This window comes from Scyliorhinus torazame, chromosome 8 (assembly GCF_047496885.1).
Source record: "Scyliorhinus torazame isolate Kashiwa2021f chromosome 8, sScyTor2.1, whole genome shotgun sequence".
Taxonomy (NCBI): Eukaryota; Metazoa; Chordata; class Chondrichthyes; order Carcharhiniformes; family Scyliorhinidae; genus Scyliorhinus; species Scyliorhinus torazame.
The window spans coordinates 35,331,250-35,351,730 of record NC_092714.1 but is presented as its reverse complement, the minus strand read 5'-3'; positions in this window follow the sequence as shown (position 1 = coordinate 35,351,730).

Genomic DNA, 20,481 nt, shown 5'->3' with positions numbered 1-20,481 from the left:
AGAATAAACATTGTTTTGTTTTGAAAACCACTGGTCCATGTCTGCTGTACCATACCTGTAGAGTGAGCCGTGTGCTCCCCATACCACAATCTATTAAAAGTTGTGGGGCAGGTGAACTCCATGATACACTTTGGGGTTCTCTAAACCCTGGCCCATAACAATTAGGGGCTAGTCCAGGATAAAAGTCTATCTATTGGATTGGCTTAGTGAACTTAAAGACAGTGAGGGGTGAGCATATTGTGGTTGCTTTTCAGGTGTGGTATTTTAGTTCAAGTGGGGGGGGGGTGTTGTGGACAATGGCTCTTTCAAAGGCTCAGAAGTTTTTAAGGGTGGAGATGGTCACACGCAGTGCCTTACGGACAGAGACTAAAAGCAGACTGTTAGATTTGGCAAAAACATTGCAGTTAACATTACCTGACAAAATGCGAATAAACGAGGTCATTGTGGAGATAGCTAAGCATTAAAATGCCTGAGATACGGGTTGACTCATTGGAAATGGCAAAAATTCAGTTGCAAATTAAACAAATGGAACATGAGAAAGAATTAAAGCAGCTTGAATATGAAAGAGAGACAGCGGAAAGAGAAAGAGAGAGAGAGAAAAAAGAAAGAGAGAGGAAAAAGAAAAGGAGAGAGAAGAAAGGAGAAAAGAAAGAATAGCCCTAGCAGAACAAAAAGAAAGAGAAAGGGAGATACAGATCAGGGAAAAAGATAAAGAGAAAGAGTTTGAACTTCAGAAAATGGCCGTGAAACATGACAGTCAGTTGAAATTGGCAGACATAAAGGGAAACGTACAGTTGGATGATAGTGATAAGGATAGTGAGAAAGAGCGTCAAAGTCGAGCTTGGTGGGAATCTATTTAAATATGTCCAAACATTGCCAAGGTTTGACGAGAAGGAAGTGGAAGCCTTTTTCATTTCATTTGAGAAGGTAGCGAAACAAATGAAATGGCCACAGGACATGTGGGTATTACTGATTCAAACAAAGCTGGTAGATAGAGCGAGTAAAGTGTTTGCATCACTACCGGAGGAGGTATCTGGGACGTATGAGGAGGTGAAAAAATCCATCTTAGGTGCATATGAACTAGTGCCTGAAGCTTACAGACAAAGGTTTAGAAATTTAAGGAAAGAATTTGGTCAAACATACATGGAGTTTGAAAGGATCAAACAGAGTAATTTTGATAGGTGGATAAGGGCTTTGAAAATAGACCAAACGTATGAAGCTCTCAGAGAAATTATACTTTTGGAGGAGTTTAAAAATTCAATTCCTGATGTAGTGAGAACTCATGTGGAAGAACAGAGGGTTAAAATTGCGAGGTTAGCAGCAGAAATGACAGATGATTATGAATTAGTTCATAAATCAAAGCTTGGTTTCCGACATCAGTTTCAGCCTGTGAGGGATAGAAACTGGGGACATGTGAAATACTCAAGTGGTAAAGGTAAAAGTGATCTGATGGGAGATAATAAGGAGAGTGTACCTCAGATTAAAAAAGAAATCCAGGAGGGTAGAAAAAAAATGAAAAGTTTCAAATGTTTTCACTGTAATAAACTAGGCCATGTAAAGTCACAGTGTTGGTGGTTGAAGAAAAGCACTGGGAAGGCTGATGTGGTAAAACAGGATAAGACAGTGGGGTTTGTTAAAGTGGTAAAGGAAAGCCCAAGTGAAGCGAAGGAGGTGCGAAAGATTGTACAGCCTGATCAAGAGGTGATTGATACGAAGGTGCCAGATCTCTTTAAAGAATTTACTTGTGTGGGTAGAGTTTACGCATGTGTATCAGGAGGAGTAGGTAAAGAAGTCACAATTTTAAGAGATACGGGAGCTAGTCAATCTTTAATGGTAAGAGATGAGGAGTTGTGTAGTTTGGGAAGAATGTTGCCAGAAAAGGTGATAATATGTAGAATTCAGGGTGAGAGGAGTAGCGTGCCATTATATAAGGTAAGGTTGGAAAGTCCAGTGAAGAGTAGTGAAGTGGTAGTAGGAGTGATAGAGAAACTATCTTGTCCAGGAATACAGTTTATCTTGGGTAATGATATAGCTGGATCGCAGGTGGGAGTGATGCCTACTGTGATTGATAAGCCAGTGGAAAATCAGGCAACTGAAGTGTTGAAGGACGAATATCCTGGGATTTTTCCAGATTGTGTAATAACAAGGTCGCAAAGCCACAGGTGAAGACAAGAGGAGAAATCAAAGAGTGAAGATGAGGTTGAAGTGCAATTATCAGAAACGATTTTTGATCAGATGGTTGAAAAAGAACAAGAACAGGCGGAGGATGAGGTGGATAATTTTAGTTCAGGAAAATTGGCGGAGTTACAACAAAAAGATGTAGAAATAAAATGGATGTATCAGAAAGCATACACGGAAGAGGAATCTGCGTGTATACCAGAGTGTTATTCCCGTAAAAGTGATGTCTTGATGAGAAAATGGAGACCTTTACATATGCAGGCGGATGAAAAGTGGGCAGAAGTTCATCAAGTAGTATTGCCGTTAGGGTATAGAAAGGAGGTGTTGTGAGTTGCACATGAAGTATCAGTGAGAGGTCATTTGGGAATAAGGAAAACTCAAGCTAAAATCCAGAAACATTTTTATAAGCCTGGACTACATAAAGAAATCGTTAAATTTTGTCAATCATGTCACACATGTCAAGTGATAGGGAAACCTAAAGCAGTGATAAAACCAGCGCCCTAAATACCCATTCCAGCATTTGAGGAACCTTTTACAAGTGTCCTAATTGATTGCGTAGGACCACTTCCTGAAACAAAAAGTGGGGATCAATATCTTTTGACTATAATGGGTGTGTCTACTAGGTTTCTAGAGGCCATTCCAGTACGTAATATTACAGCTAAAAAGATTGTGGAAGAATTACTTAAATTCTTTATGAGATATGGACTACCCACAGAAATACAATCGGATCAAGGATCAAATTTTACCTTGAGGTTATTCAAAGAAGTAATGGATAGCTTAGGATTAAAACAATTTAAATCAACTGCGTACCATCCAGAATCGCAGGGAGCGTTAGAAAGGTGGCATCGGACATTAAAGACAATGTTGAGGGCATATTGTCAAGATTATCCAGAGGATTGGGATAAAGGAATTCCATTCGGACTGTTTGCAATTAGGGATGCACCTAATGAGTCAACCAAATTTAGTCCTTTTGAACTAATTTTTGGCCATGAGGTAAGAGGACCACATAAATTGATTAAGGAAAAATTGGTGAGTGAGAAATCGGAAATTACATTGTTGGATTACGAGTCAGATTTTAGGGAACAATTAAATAGAGCAGGTGAATTGGCTAGACAACATTTGAAAGTTGCACAAAATATGATGAAACGAGTAGCAGACAAGAAATTCAAAGTTTGTAGTTTTGCCAGTGGAGATAAAGTTGTTACCAATGGTAGGTGAACCTTTAAAAGCTAGGTTTTGTGGACCTTATCAGATTGAAAGCAAATTAAGTGAGGTGAATTATGTGGTCAAAACACCAGATAGAAGGAAGACTCACCGAGTGTGTCATGTGAATATGCTTAAAAGGTACGTTGACAGGGAAGGAGAGAAAAAGGGGGAGATTTTAATGATTCTAACTCAAAGTGACTAACCAAATCCAGATGACTGTGAATTTGACATACCTCAAATTAAATTGGAAAATTAGGATGTTCTTGAAAATTGGGATAAATTGTTGCGTTATCTTCCAGAGGAAAAACGAACCGACCTGAAATAGTTATTGATATCACATGGGCAAGTTTGTGGAGATAAATTGGGAAGTACTAAAATGGCTGTACATGATGTAGATGTGGGAAATGCTGTTTAAATCAAACAACATCCATACAGACTTAACCTTTTAAAATTGGCGCAGGTTAACAAAGAGATTGAGAGTATGCTTTAAAATGGCATAATTGAAGTGGGTTGCAGCCAATGGAGCTCACCCATAGTGATGGTACCTAAACCAGACGGTACCCAATGGTTGTGTGTGGACTATAGAAAGGTTAATGCCGTTACAAGAACGGACTCTTATCCTATCCCACGTTTGGAGGATTGCATTGAGAAAGTGGGACAATCAGCTTTTATTTCCAAATTGGATTTACTTAAAGGTTACTGGCAGGTGCCTTTCTCCGAAAGGGCGAAGGAGATTTCAGTTTTTGTGACTCCAGATGTTATATACCAATTCAAAGTTATGCCATTTGGCATGGAAAACGCACCAGCCACATTTCAACGGTTAACTAACAAAGTTGTTTCAGGATTACCCAATTGTACGGTATACATCGACGATCTGGTAATTTTCAGCCAGACATGGACAGAACATTTGAAACATCTGATGGAGTTATTCGATCGACTTCAGGGGGCGGGTTAGGTGATAAACATAGCAAAAAGTGAATTTGTAAAAGCCCAAATCACTTTCCTTGAGGAGTTTTCGATACCCTCGAGACAAAGGGAAATGATGCGATTTCTTGGCATGAGCGGATTTGATCGAACATTTGTGCAAACGTTTGGGAGCGTGATTGCTCCACGGATGGACCTGCTCAAAAAACGTCGAAAATTTTGATGGACAGCAGACTTTCGACAGGCATTTGACTGCCTGAAAACTGTGATAACCAATGCTCCTGTGTTGGAGAATTACAAGGGACTCTGTGATCAGATTGAACTAAAGTATCTGACTTTAAGGAGAAATGTTGAGGCGTAGAGAAATGGACGGATCGTGCAGAGACCTACCTTCCTGTTCAACGAGACTGTCAATCATGAAGGATTTCAGTTGGAGGAAGAAGAATGGAAAAAATGGACTTTATTATTATACCTGTTTGCGTGTGTTTTTTTTTTAAACAAACAAGTATATTTACTGTGTGCATTTCTTAAAGGATGGTGAAAATGTGAAAAATGAAACTATCTTGAAGTTGATGGTTTATTTTCTTTTCTTGGTGGGGGGGGGGGGGAGGTGTCACGTGAGAGTATCCTTTAAGAAATGAGTGTTTAAGATATGTACCTTTAAGAAATGGAGCTGCTTATGTTACTGGAGTGATGTCAGAGTATGGGTGGAGCTGAGCTCCACTTCTGCTTTTTAGTTTCAGTTTGAGAAAGGCGGATCCTGATGGGTTGGAGAGCAACCTCTCCAAGCTGTGCCCTGGCGTGGCGGGGGACCTGTTGGAATTCTTGACTCTTGAGAAGGTTAAAGTTTGAACTGAGGGGAAGGATGGAGGGGTTCTACAATTCATGGGTATTATTCATTATGCACTTTCAAGAACTGAATAACATCGAACATTAGTTGGGGTGGGTGAGTAGGAGGGTTGGGGGGAGGGGGGTGGTGTGTGTTAATGGTGGCTACGGGTGATTCCTGATTCCTTTTTGTAATTTGTTTATGTTAACATGCGGGCTAAAGTTTGGGGTTTGGTGGGAGGATGGGATCGTTGTTATTGATATGGGGATTGACATTATATTCATTACTGATTGTTGTTTGTTGATGGTGAGTGCAAACTTGGGAGAAAATGTGAAAAAGGAGGAGAATAAAAATATTTTTTTTTAAAAATGCAAACCACATAACCTCAGGCCCAGCCAAACTGCTGAAGGTTGCTAATATTTTGTAATGTTTGGGAGTGCCTTTAATAACATCCCAGCACTGGAAATTTCTATTCATCTATCTGCCAGCAGCAATTTGCTTCTTGGTGTTGAGCTGAAATACAATGGGCTGGATGTTCCGTTCCTGAGGCTATGTGTCGACGCCAGCGGAGGAAGTGGCAGCACGGTAGCACAGTGGTTAGCACAGTTGCATCACCGCTCCAGGGTCCCAAGTTCGATTCGCAACTTGGGTCACTGTCTCTGCGGAATCTGCACGTTCTCCCTGTGTCTGTGTGAGTTTCCTCCGGGTGCTCTGGTTTCCTCCCACAGTACAAAGATGTGCAGGTTAGGTGGATTGGCCATGTTAAATTGCCCCTTCGTGTCCAAAAAGGTTAGGTGGGGTTACTGGGTTAGGGAATAGGGTGGAGGCATGGGGTGCTCTTTCTTTTTTTTTATAAATATTATATTGAAAATTTTTGGTCAACCAACACAGTACATTGTGCATCCTTTACACAATATTATAACAACACAACTAACAATGACCTATTTTATAAACAAAAAATGAATAAACAATAAATAACAAAAATGAAAACCAACCCTAATTGGCAACTGCCTTATCACAAGTAACACTCTCCAAAAATATAATTTAACAGTCCAATATATAATTATCTGTCGCAACGACCTATACATATTATACAGTATATATTAACAACCCTGAGAGTCCTTCTGGTTCCTCCTCTCTCCCCCCCCCACCCCCCACCCCCCTCCCCCCCCCACCCTCCCCCCTCCCCTCTTCCCCCCCTTCCCCCCCCTCCCACCCTCTCTCCCCCCCCCACTCCCCTCCCCCTCTCCCCCCCTCTCCCCTCCCCCTCTCCCCCCCCTCTCCACCACCCACCCCCCTCTCCCCCTTCCCCCCCCCCCACCACCCCCACCACCCCCCCCCCCCCCCCCGATCCTGGGCTGCTGCTGCTGCCTTCTTTTTTCCATTCCATCTATCTTTCTGCGAGGTATTCGACGAACGGTTGCCACCGCCTGGTGAACCTTTGAGCCGACCCCCTTAGAACGAACTTAATCCGCCCTAGCTTTATAAACCCTGCCATGTCATTTATCCAGGTCTCCACCCCCGGGAGCTTGGCTTCTTTCCACATTAACAATATCCTGCGGCGGGCTACTAGGGACGCAAAGGCCAAAACATCGGCCTCTCTCGCCTCCTGCACTCTCGGCTCTTGTGCAACCCCAAATATAGCCAACCCCCAGCTTGGTTCGACCCGGACCTCCACTACTTTTGAAAGCACCTTTGTCACCCCCATCCAAAACCCCTGTAGTGCCGGGCATGACCAAAACATATGGGTATGATTCGCTGGGCTTCTCGAGCACCTCGCACACCTCTCCTCCACCCCAAAAAATTTACTGAGCCGTGCTCCAGTCATATGCGCCCTGTGTAATACCTTAAACTGAATCAGGCTTAGCCTGGCACACGAGGACGACGAGTTTACCCTGCTTAGGGCATCTGCCCACAGCCCCTCCTCGATCTCCTCCCCCAGCTCTTCTTCCCATTTCCCTTTTAGTTCATCTACCATAGTCTCCCCTTCGTCCCTCATTTCCCTATATATATCTGACACCTTACCATCCCCCACCCATGTCTTTGAGATCACTCTGTCCTGCACCTCTTGTGTCGGGAGCTGCGGGAATTCCCTCACCTGTTGCCTCGCAAAAGCCCTCAGTTGCATATACCTGAATGCACCCCCTTGGGGCAACCCATATTTCTCGGTCAGCGCTCCCAGACTCGCGAACTTCCCATCCACAAACAGATCTTTCAGTTGCGTTATTCCTGCTCTTTGCCACATTCCATATCCCCCATCCATTCCCCCCGGGGCAAACCTATGGTTGTTTCTTATCGGGGACCCTCCAAGGCTCCAGTCTTTCCCCTATGCCGTCTCCACTGTCCCCAAATCTTCAGTGTAGCCACCACCACCGGGCTTGTGGTGTAGTTCCTCGGTGAGAACGGCAATGGGGCTGTCACCATAGCCTGTAGGCTAGTCCCCCTACAGGACGCCCTCTCTAATCTCTTCCACGCCGCTCCCTCCTCCTCTCCCATCCACTTACTCACCATTGAAATATTAGCGGCCCAATAATACTCATTTAGGCTCGGTAGTGCCAGCCCCCCCTATCCCTGCTACGCTGTAAGAATCCCTTCCTCACTCTCGGGGTCTTCCCGGCCCACACAAAACCCATGATGATCTTTTCAATCCTTTTTAAAAAAGCCTTCGTGATCACCACCGGGAGGCACTGAAACACAAAGAGGAATCTCGGGAGGACCACCATCTTAACCGCCTGCACCCTCCCTGCCAGTGACAGGGATACCATATCCCATCTCTTGAAATCCTCCTCCATTTGTTCCACCAACCGCGTTAAATTTAACCTATGCAATGTGCCCCAATTCTTGGCTATCTGGATCCCCAGGTAACGAAAGTCCCTTGTTACCTCCCTCAACGGTAGGTCCTCTATTTCTCTACTCTGCTCCCCTGGATGCACCACAAACAACTCACTTTTCCCCATGTTCAATTTATACCCTGAAAAATCCCCAAACTCCCCAAGTATCCGCATTATTTCTGGCATCCCCTCCGCCGGGTCTGCCACGTATAGTAGCAAATCGTCCGCATACAAAGATACCCGGTGTTCTTCTCCTCCTCTAAGTACTCCCCTCCACTTCTTGGAACCCCTCAACGCTATCGCCAGGGGCTCAATCGCCAGTGCAAACAATAATGGGGACAGAGGGCATCCCTGCCTTGTCCCTCTATGGAGCCGAAAATATGCAGATCCCCGTCCATTCATGACCATGCTCGCCATCGGGGCCCTATACAACAGCTGCACCCATCTAACATACTCCTCTCCAAAACCAAATCTCCTCAACACCTCCCACAAATAATCCCACTCCACTCTATCAAATGCTTTCTCGGCATCCATCGGCACTACTATCTCCGTTTCCCCCTCTGGAGGGGCCATCATCATTACCCCTAACAGCCTCCGTATATTCGTGTTCAGCTGTCTCCCCTTCACAAACCCAGTTTGGTCCTCGTGGACCACCCCCGGGGCACATTCCTCTATTCTCATTGCCATTACCTTGGCCAGGATCTTGGCATCTACATTTAGGAGGGAAATAGGTCTATAGGACCCGCATTGTAGCGGGTCCTTTTCCTTCTTTAAGAGAAGCGATATCGTTGCTTCAGACATAGTCGGGGGCAGTTGTCCCCTTTCCTTTGCCTCATTAAAGGTCCTCGTCAATACCGGGGCGAGCAAGTCCACATATTTTCTATAGAATTCATCCGGTCCCGGGGCCTTTCCCGCCTGCATGCTCCTAATTCCTTTCACCACTTCTTCTACCTCGATCTGTGCTCCCAGTCCCACCCTTTCCTGCTCTTCCACCTTGGGAAATTCCAGCCGATCCAAGAAGCCCATCATTCTCTCCCTCCCATCCGGGGGTTGAGCTTCATATAATTTTTTATAAAATGTCTTGAACACTCCATTCACTCTCTCCGCTCCCGCTCCATCTCTCCTTCCTCATCCCTCACTCCCCCTATTTCCCTCGCTGCTACCCTTTTCCTCAATTGGTGTGCCAGCAACCTGCTCGCCTTCTCCCCATATTCGTACTGTACACCCTGTGCCTTCCTCCATTGTGCCTCTGCAGTGCCCGTAGTCAGCAAGTCAAATTCTACATGTAGCCTTTGCCTTTCCCTGTACAGTCCCTCCTCTGGTGCTTCCGCATATTGTCTGTCCACCCTCAAAAGTTCTTGCAGCAATCGCTCCCGTTCCTTACTCTCCTGCTTCCCTTTATGTGCCCTTATTGATATCAGCTCCCCTCTAACCACCGCCTTCAGCGCCTCCCAGACCACTCCCACCTGGACCTCCCCATTATCATTGAGTTCCAAGTACTTTTCGATGCACCCCCTCACCCTTAGACACACCCCCTCATCTGCCATTAGCCCCATGTCCATTCTCCAGGGTGGGCGCCCTCCTGTTTCCTCCCCTATCTCCAAGTCTACCCAGTGTGGAGCGTGATCCGAAATGGCTATAGCCGTATACTCCGTTCCCCTCACCTTCGGGATCAACGCCCTTCCCAGCACAAAAAAGTCTATTCGCGAGTAGACTTTATGGACATAGGAGAAAAACGAGAACTCCTTACTCCTAGGTCTGCTAAATCTCCACGGGTCTACACCTCCCATCTGCTCCATAAAATCTTTAAGTACCTTGCCTGCTGCCGGCCTCCTTCCAGTCCTGGACTTCGACCTATCCAGCCCTGGTTCCAACACCGTATTAAAATCTCCCCCCATTATCAGCTTTCCCATCTCTAGGTCCGGAATGCGTCCTAGCATACGCCTCATAAAATTGGCATCATCCCAGTTCGGGGCATATACGTTTACCAAAACCACCGTCTCCCCCTGTAGTTTGCCACTCACCATCACGTATCTGCCCCCGCTATCCGCCACTATTGTCTTTGCCTCGAAAAAGACTACCCGCTTCCCCACTAATATAGCCACCCCCTGTTTTTCGCATCTAGCCCCGAATGGAACACCTGCCCCACCCATCCTTTGCGTAGCCTAACCTGGTCTATCAGTTTCAGGTGCGTTTCCTGTAACATAACCACATCTGCCTTAAGTTTCTTAAGGTGTGCGAGTACCCGTGCCCTCTTTATCGGCCCGTTCAGCCCTCTCACGTTCCACGTGATCAGCCGGGTTGGGGGGCTTCCTACCCCCCCCCCCACTTGTCGATTAGCCATCCTCTTTTTCCAGCTCCTCACCCGGTTCCCACACAGCTGTATCTTCCCCAGGCGGTGCCCCCCCGCCCATCCCCTCCCATACCAGCTCCCCCCTCTCCCCAGCAGCAGCAACCCAGTAATTCCCCCCTCCCACCCCCCCACGCCCCCCCCCCCGCTAGATCCCCCACTAGCGTAATTACTCCCCCCATGTTGCTCCCAGAAGTCAGCAAACTCTGGCCGACATCGGCTTCCCCCCGTGACCTCGGCTCGCACCGTGCGACGCCCCCTCCTTCCTGCTTCTCTATTCCCGCCATGATTATCATAGCGCGGGAACCAAGCCCGCGCTTCTCCCTTGGCCCCGCCCCCAATGGCCAACGCCCCATCTCCTCCACCTCCCCTCCTCCCCCCATCACCACCTGTGGAAGAGAGAAAAGTTACCACATCGCAGGATTAGTACATAAAACTCCTCTTTCCCCCCTTTGTAACCCCCCTCTTCGCCCCCCACATTCGCCCCACCACTTTGTTCAAACGTTCTTTTTAATAACCCGCTCATTCCAGTTTTTCTTCCACAATAAAAGTCCACGCTTCATCCGCCGTCTCAAAGTAGTGGTGCCTCCCTCGATATGTGACCCACAGTCTTGCCGGTTGCAGCATTCCAAATTTTATCTTCTTTTTATGAAGCACCGCCTTGGCCCGATTAAAGCTCGCCCTCCTTCTCGCCACCTCCGCACTCCAGTCTTGATAAACGCGGATCACCGCGTTGTCCCATTTACTGCTCCGAGTTTTCTTCGCCCATCTAAGGACCATTTCTCTATCCTTAAAACGGAGGAATCTCACCACTATGGCTCTGGGAATTTCTCCTGCTCTCGGTCCTCGCGCCATCACTCGGTATGCTCCCTCCACCTCCAACGGACCCGCCGGGGCCTCCGCTCCCATTAACGAGTGCAGCATCGTGCTCACATATGCCCCGACGTCCGCTCCCTCCACACCTTCAGGAAGACCAAGAATCCTCAGGTTGTTCCTCCTTGCGTTGTTCTCCAGTGCCTCCAACCTTTCCACACATCGTTTCTGATGTGCCTCATGCGTCTCCGTCTTCACCACCAGGCCCTGTATGTCGTCCTCAGTCTCGGCTGCCTTTGCCTTCATGACCCGAAGCTCCCGCTCCTGGGTCTTTTGTTCCTCCTTTAGCCCTTCGATCGCCTGTAGTATCGGGGCCAACAGCTCTTTCTTCATTTCCTTTTTGAGCTCTTCCACACAGCATTTCAAGAACTCTTGTTGTTCAGGGCCCCATGTTAAACTGCCACCTTCCGATGCCATCTTGGTTTTTGCTTGCCTTCCTTGCCACTGTTCTCAAGGATCCACTGCAATCCGGCCACTTTCTCCTCCTTTTTTCATCCGTATCCAGGGGGGATTCCCTTCTGGTTTACCGCACAGTGTTTTTAGCCGTCAAAATTGCCGTTGGGGCTCCTATCAAGAGCCCAAAAGTCCGTTTCACCGGGAGCTGCCGAAACGTGCGACTCAGCTGGTCATCGCCGCACTCGGAAGTCGTCCCAGCCAACACGGCAGGAGGGCAGCGCCACGGTTCAGGAACGCTGAAGTCGGAGCTGGAGACCCTCCCGGATGCCGTGGAGGAGAGAAGCATGACCCTATGTCCCGGCCCGGGAGGAAGGCGACCTAATAGAGGTCTAAATGTTTATGAGGGGCATGAATAGAATGGATGGGCAGGCGTACTTTCCCAGGGTGGAGGGGTCAGTCACCAGGGGGCATAGATTTAAGGTCCGTGGGACGAAGTTTAGAGGAGAAGTGCGGGGCAGGTTTTTTTTTTTTACACAGAGGGTGGTGAGTGCCTGGAACGCATTGCCAGGGAGGTTGTGGAAGCAGATACATTAACAGCCGATGCAGGTCGGAGTGCCCGAGGGGCCGGACGGTCGGGGCGCAGGCCGGCCCGAAGAACCAGCTGCCGTCCAGATGGGTTCCGGGCTTCTGGAACATCCAGTCCCAACCATAGTGCAGGTGCAGTCAGACAGCCAGGGACTACAAGAGGCGATGATGGAGAGCATCCAGCACCTGCAGGCGCAGGTGGAGGAGTCCATCCACATGCAGGAACAGGGGGTGGTGCTAGCCATGTGTGCCACCCAGGCAGACACCACAGGGGTTGCGGCCACAGTATTCCATATTAGCAGCCTGTGGCCTCAGCCGTCAGTGGGGGTTATGTGTGATCGGCGGGGGAGACGGGTAGGGACAAGGGTCCCCCCCGAAATGGATGCACATGATCCAGAGGTTGGAATGGTGGTGCCGTGAGCGGTTGCCCCCACGGGTGCCGATCCCAGCGCCTCCCCCCCCCCCCCCCCCCCCCCCCAACCCCCATGACAGTAATACCTAGTCATTTGTGTAGCTTGTGCCAACATGTTATTAGTCTTCATTTTTGGCAGTTATCAACATCCTCCAAATCACCTACTTTCAAATGTGCAGTCACAACTTCCCGAGCTGTGATTTGCCGAGACACGTTCTGCCTGCAGCCTGGCCTGGAGTCTGTGACTGCTCCGTTTGCAGTCGCCATTTTATTTTTCTACCTGTTTCCCATCATTTGGCACTCCCAATAACTTAACTAACCCCTTAACTGCTGAATAGTAATCACCAGGAACAGCTTTCCTTTCCACAGGCGTTAATCAGTAATGTTGTCAATGGTGCAAACATTAAAATGATTGCATCTAAGGCCCAATTCCCAAATCAAGGGGGAAAATTGGTTGCGTACGCACCAACACTTGTTCAGGTCAATGCAGATCCCTACACCATCCAACTGCATTTTCAGTATAACGATTTGTTTATAATTTTTCACTCAGGACAATAATAACAATAATAATAATAATAATAATAGTCTCTGGGCCACCAGGGAGGCAAAGGCCAAAACGGTGGCTTCTCTCCCCACCCTGGGCTCCCGGATCTTCCGACACTCCAAATATTGCCACCCCTGGACTCGGAGTAACCCTCCCTTCCAGGACCTCTGGCATGACATCTGAGAATCCCTGCCAAAATCCCCTCAGCTTCGGACACGCCCAAAACATACGTACATGATTCGCCGGACTTCCCCCGCACCACCCACACCTGTCCTCCACCTCCTCAGAAAACCTACTCATCCGGGCTACATATGAGCCCTGTGGACCACCTTGAACTGGATCAGGCTAAGCCTGGCACACAATTGACTCTTTTCAGGGCCTTCTCCCATAGCCCGACTTCCAACTCCCCCCAACTCGTCCTCCCACTTCACCTCCCCAATTGGGACCCCTTTCCACTCCATCAATTCCTTATATATTTTCGAGACCCTCCCCCCCCTTCCCAACCCCTGGTTTAGACATCACCTTATCCTGTAGTCCCTTTAGAGGGAGGTGAGGGAAGCCTGGAACCTGCCTCCGGACAAAGTCCCGTACCTGCAGTTACCGAAATCCGTTCCCAGCCGGCAACATAAATTCCTCCTCAAGCTCCTCCAGGCTCGGGAACCCCTCCTAGATCCCCAAATCTCTCAATCCCTGCCCATTGCCAACTCCTCAAGCCTCCATTCAGCGCCCCCCCCCCCCGGAGTGAACCAGGGCTGCCACTACCACGGAGCTTGTGGAGTACCGAGCCGGCGAGAACAGCAGAGATGCAGTTAACAAAGCCTCCAGACTCGTGCCCTTACAAGATGCCGCCTCCACTCGCTCCCACACCGACCCCTCCCCCACTACCCACTTCCTAACCATTGAAATATTAGCTGCCCAGTAGTCGTTAATAAAGTTCGGAAGGGTCAAGCCCCCCTCCCGACGCCCCCGCTCAAGAAGGCCCTTCTTCACCCTAGGGGGGCCTTCGCAGCCCATATAAAACCCAAGATCGCCGCGTTCACTTTCCTAAAAAATGCCTTGGGGACAAAGATTGGGAGACACAGAAACCAAACAACAATCTCGGGAGGACTGTCATCTTCACAGTCTGTACCCTCCCCACCAATGAGAGCGGGAGCATGTCCCAGCTGCAGAAGTCCCCTTTCATTTGCTCAATAACACCCTGCCTAAATTTAATTTATGAAGCTGCCCCAGTCCCTCCTGCCCCCATGCCTGGATCGTGAATACCTCGCTCTCGCTCCTGTTTAGTTTGTAACCTGAGAAATTCCTGCCAAATCCCTCCAGTATCCCCAGAATTCCTGCAACCCCCCCCCAATCCCCCCCAACCCCCCCAACCCCCCACCCACCCCCCCACCCACCCCCCCCACCCCCCCCAACCCCCCCCCCACCCCCCCACCCCCACCCCCACCCCACCCCCCCCCCCCCACCCCCCCCCCCCCCCCCCACCCCCCCGTTTTGGCCTTTGCCTCCCTGGTGGCCCAGAGACTATTATCAACCGGTATCCATCGGGTCCCAGGGCCTTACCCGATTGCATTGCCCCCAACCCTGCTAGAACCTCCCCAAGCCCAATTGGGGCTCCCAAATCCTCCACCAGCTCCTCATCTATCCTCAGGAACCCCAGCACCTCCCCCAAGAATCGCTTCATCCCCTCCTCCCCGGCTGGGGATTCCGATTTATACAATCCACTGTAGAACCCCCGAAACACATCATTTATCCCGCCGGATCCAAAACCACCTTCCCCCCTGTATCCTTGACTTTCCCAATCTCCCTCGCCACCTCCTGTTTCCTCAGCTGATGCGCCAGCATCCTGCCGGCTTTTTCCCCATAGTCATACACCGCCCCCCCCCCTTTATCCTCCTCAGCTGTGACCTGTGGACAGGAGCCCAAATTCCATTTGCAGTCTCTGACACTCCTTCAAAAGCCCGTCATCCGGAGACTCCGCATATCTCTTCTCCACCTGTACAATTTCACCTACCAGTCTGTCCAACTCCGCCCGCTCAGTCTTCTCCTTATGTGCCTGGATTGAGATGAGTTCCCCCCTAACAACCGCCTTCAGTGTCTTCCACACCACCCCCTACCGAAACCTCACCTGTGTCATTGATCTTAATATATCCCCCGAATGGCCTCCCTCACCCGCTCGCACACCTCCTCCTCCGCTAACAGCCCCATATCTAACCTCCATTGCGGCCGCTGGATCTTTCCTTTGTTGGACCTGCAGGTCTACCCAGTGTGGGGTGTGGTCTGACACCACACAATTGCTGAATATTCAGCATCCACCACTTCAGCCAGCAACGTTTTGTCCAACACAAAGAAGTCTATCCGGGAATACACCTTGTGCACATGGGAGTAGAATGAGAACTCCTTACTCTTTGGCCTCCCAAATTTCCAAGGATCCACCCCCCCCCCCCCCCCCCACCCCCCCCCAAATGCGCGTTGCAGCTCCTCTGCCGTAGCTAATACCTTCCCCGACCTGGAACTCGACCGATCTAGCCTCGGATCCAGGGCCGTGTTGAAATCGCTCCTCTCTCGAGTTTCTTGTGGTCTTGGGCTGAGCAGTTGCCATACCAGGCTGCGATGCAGCCAGCCGGATAGGATGCTTTCTATGGTGCATCTGAAAAGTTGGCAACAGTCAATGTTGACATGCCGAATTTCCTTAGTTTCCGGAGAAAGGAGAGGCACTGTTGTTTTTTCTCGATCGTAGCGTCGACGTGGGTGGACCAGAACAGATTGTTGATGATGTGCACACCTAGGAGTTTGAAGCTGTCAATCATCTCCACCGCATGTTCATCCAAATGGAAGGTATGGCCCCTAGGCTGGCACAGTTTCTGTCGGAACAATGCCGCTTCTGGCGCCCCCAGGACCGGCGTAGGAGCCCACAAGTCCGACACTGACATGGCTCCTCATCCACCGGTTCTGGAGAAGGCTCCCTTCGGCGAGGAAAGTCCGGCGGCCACTGGCGTCGATCCGGACACCGCCCCGCCCAAGGTACCACAGGGGTGCGGGGAGACGCTTTTGGACAGAATGGGTTGCGCTCCAAGGCATGTACCTCCATTCCCTGTAGCTCCTGCACTCGCCGTTCTGTGCTCTCGCGGGACAATACTATCTGAATGGCTTATTGAAAAGTCACTGTTGGCTCAGCTAACAACTTTCTCTGGGTGGCCGCATTGTTAATACCGCAAACCAAACGGTCGGGTAACATTTCTGACAAAGTCTCACCATAGTCACAGTATTCCGCAATCCTGCGTAGCCTGGATAGAAACTCTGCAAAGGATTCTCCTGGGGTCCTCTCAGCGGCATTAAACCGGTAACGCTGGACTATCGTGGATGGGGTTGGGTTAAAATGTTGCCCCACTATGGTCACACGTTCATCAAACGTCTTGGTGTCCGGCACAACGTATGCGGGCCACAGGCGGTGAGCAAAATGACCACCTGGCGCTCATTTTTGGTGATGTTATTCACCCAGAAATAGTAACGCATCCGTTGTGCGTACTGGTTCCAGCTTTCCAGCGCAGCATCAAAGACATCCAAACGTCCATAAAGAGGCATGGTGTAATAGAAAAAAAAATTCCAACCTGTATCCAACAAAAATCCAGGGAGGTGGCTTCAGCAGCATAGTCAGCTATCCACTTTAACCCTCGTCGCCAATTTTGTGAGAGCCACAAAGAATCCAGCACAAGTTTGTAGAATCGAAAGAAATAACTTTATTTACAATTGCTGCAGCAGCAGTGCTCACTCCTTCCTAACTGGTTCCACACTGGCCAGCTCTATTTATGTAGGTGACTCTACTAATGATGTCTCCCCCCTCCCCCCCCTCATTGGGGAAGCTCATACTCATTTAGGATTGTGGGATTGCCATTAGTCCCCAGCCAGTAGTAATCAGGCAGGTTATAACAAACACCATGGAAGAATCAAGTAATGAGGCAATGTGGGTAGAACTCAGAAACAGGAAAGGGGCAGTCACTATGATGGGGGTGTACTACAGGCCTCCAAACAGCCCACGGGAAGTTGAAGCACAGATTTGTAATCAGATTCTGGATAGATGTAGAAATAATAGGGTTCTTGTAGTGGGAGACTTTAATTTTCCTTATATTGACTGAAATCCCTTAGGGCTAGGGGTCCGGATGGTGAGGAATTTGTTGTGTGTCCAAGAAGGGATTTTGGAACAATATGTGGATAGTCCGACTAGAGAGGGGGCTATACTGGACCTAGGACTAGGGAATGAGCCCAGGCAAGTCATCAAAGTTGCAGTGGGGGAACATGTGGCGAACAGTGACCACAATTCCGTAAGCTTTCAGATACTCATGGAAAAGGACGAGTGTTGTCCTCGAGTTAAGGTGCTAAACTGGGGGAAGGCTAACTACAACCAGATTAGAACGGTTTTGGAGGCTGGTGTTTGGGAGAAGCTGTTTGAGGGTAAATCCACGTTTGGCGTGCGGAGTCTTTTAAGGAGCAGTTGATGGGAGTGCAGGACAGGCATGTGCCAGTAAAAAGGAAGGATAGGAAAGGCAGGATTCAGGAACCATGGATGACCAGGGAAATTGCGAATCTAGTTAAAAAGAAAAAAGATGCATACATGAGATAGAGGCAACTAAAAATAGATGAAGCACTTGAGGAATACAAGGAAAGTAAAAAAGGGCTCAAACAGGGAGTTAGGAGGGCAAAAAGGGGTTCCGAAATGTCCTTGGCAGACAGGATTAAGGAGAATCCCAAGGCATTTTATGCGTATATTAGGAACTAGAGGGTAGCTAGAGAAAGAGTTGGTCCACTCAAGGACAAAGGAGGGAAATTATGTGTGGAACCAAAGGAAGTAGGTGAGGTACTTAACAAGTATTTTGCATTAGTATTCACAAAGGAGGGGACAGGTTGATTGGTGGTGTCTCAGAGGGCTGTGTACACACTTTAGAACAGGTCGTTATATGAGGGAGGAAGTGTTAGTTGTGTTAAAAAGCATTAAGGTAGAAAAATCCCCAGGGCCAGGTGGCATCTATCCCAGATTACTGAGGGAGACAAGAGGTGAAATCACTGGGCCTCCCCAGAAATATTTGTGTCCTAGTTGGCCACAGATGAGATCCCAGAGGATTGGAGGATAGCCAATGTTGTCCCGTTATTTAAGAAGGGTTGCAAGGATAATCCGAGTAATTATAGGCCAGTGAGCTTGACGTCAGCGATTGTGAAATTGTTGGAAAAGATTCTCAGAGATAGGATCTATGCACATTTGGAAGTGAATGGTTTTATTAGCGACAGACAGCATGGTTTTGTATGAGGGAGGTCATGTCTCACTAATTTAATTGAGTTTTTTGAGGAGGTGACAGAAATGATTGACGAGGGAAGGGCTGTGGATGTTGTCTACATAGACTTTGGTAAAGCATTTGATAAGGTCCCTCATGGCAGGCTGGTGCAAAAGATTAAATCACATGGGGTCAGGGGTGAACTGGCTGGATGGTTCAGAACTGGCTTGGCCATAGAAGACAGAGGGTAGCAGTGGAAAGGTGTTTTTCCGAATGGAGGTCTGTAACTAATGGTATTCTGCTGGGATCAGTACTGAGACCTCTGCTGTTTGTAACATATATATAAGTTACTACGAAGAAAACGTAACGGGTCTGATTAGCAAGTTTGCGGAAGATACTAAGATTGCAGGAGTTGCGGATAGTGATGAAGATTGTCAGAGAATACAACAGGATATAGATAGGCTGCAAAATTGGGCAGAAAAATGGCAGATGGAATTTAACCCGGACAAATGCGAGGTGTTGCATTTTGGGAGATCCAATGCAGGTGGGAGCTATCAAATAAATGGCAGAATCATGAGCATAGCGACACAGGGATATCTGGGTGTGCAGGTCCACAGATCCTTAAAAGTAGCAGCACAGGTGGAAATGGTGGTAAAGAAAGCATATGGCATGCTTACCTTCAGCGGACAGGGCATCGAGTATAAAAGCTCGAAAATTATGTTACAATTATATAGAACGTTGTTTCGGCCACATTTGGAATACTGTGTCCAGTTCGGGTCACCACACTACCAGTAGGACAAGGAGGCTTTGGAGAGAGTACAGAGAAGATTTATCAGGATGTTGCCTGGCATGGAGGGTATTAGCTATGAGGAGAGATTGAATAAACTAGGATTGTTCTCCCCAGAGAGACGGAGGCTGTTGGGCGACCTGATAGAAGTTTATAAAATTATGAGGGGTATAGATAGGGCGAACAGTTGGAGGCTTTTTTTCCAGGGCGGAAATGATAATTACATGGGGCACACGTTCAAGGTGAGGGGGGAAAGGTTCAGTGGAGATGTGCGGGTGAAGTTTTTTTACACAGAGGGTGGTGGTGGCCTGGAATGCACTGCCAAGTGAGGTGGTTGAAGCAGATACGTTAGCAACCGTTAAGACTTATCTGGATAGGCACATGAACAGACGGGGTATGGAAAGATACAGATGGTTTGTCTAGATAGGACACATGATTGGTGCAGGCTTGGAGGGCTGAAGGGCCTGTTCCTGTGCTGTATTGCTCTTTGTTCTTTGTTCTTTGACTGCAAGACTCAGGATCACAGATAAAGACGAATATCTGTCCGGTACTTGTTAGTCACTCCAAAGTTAAGTCAAGGTCTTGTATTAACTTGTTCTGTAATATAAGTTACGTTGAGTGCGTGTGATTGTATAACCTTAACATTGTGTGCACGTGAATAAATATTGATTGTTTAAAGAAACAGACTTGCAGTCATTTGTCCATCGTATACGGGTTAAGACACATTGTGGCTTAGCAACAACAATTGGCGACTCTGGTGGGATATCAACTGGAAGTAACTTTGTTGCTCGATATCGAATCCCACAAACCTAATATTCCTGCAGATTTAGCCTGGGCCAGAATTACTATGGCAAATGCCCCACATGATGGCCAGGATTTCAAGTAAATCAAAGAGAGTGGAAAGTCTCTATTGAACAATTATTTAAAAATAAGAACCCAACGGTGTGTACTCCGTATTGGACAAATGGTATGCGCAACTAACGGGGAGGATAGGGTAAGCTCTGCCAGTTTGCATTTAAACTCAGCTGGATTAGGATCCAAAAATAGCGCACTTATCTGGTATCTGGTGTTAGTGCAGTAAAAGTGAAGGAATAATTCCTTCCTCACCTTCTCATCTTCTTCCTGGTTCTATTTCATTTTATTGCGGACCGAGTGAAACCACTCCCCTGTTGTTCGTTCAGTAAACTAGAAAGAACAGTTCCTTCCCCCACACCACACCTCTTCTCGTCTTCCCCGGGTATGTGAAAGCATACCTTCCTTTCGTCCCACATATGAATGTCCCTCGCAAATCTATGTTAGTAT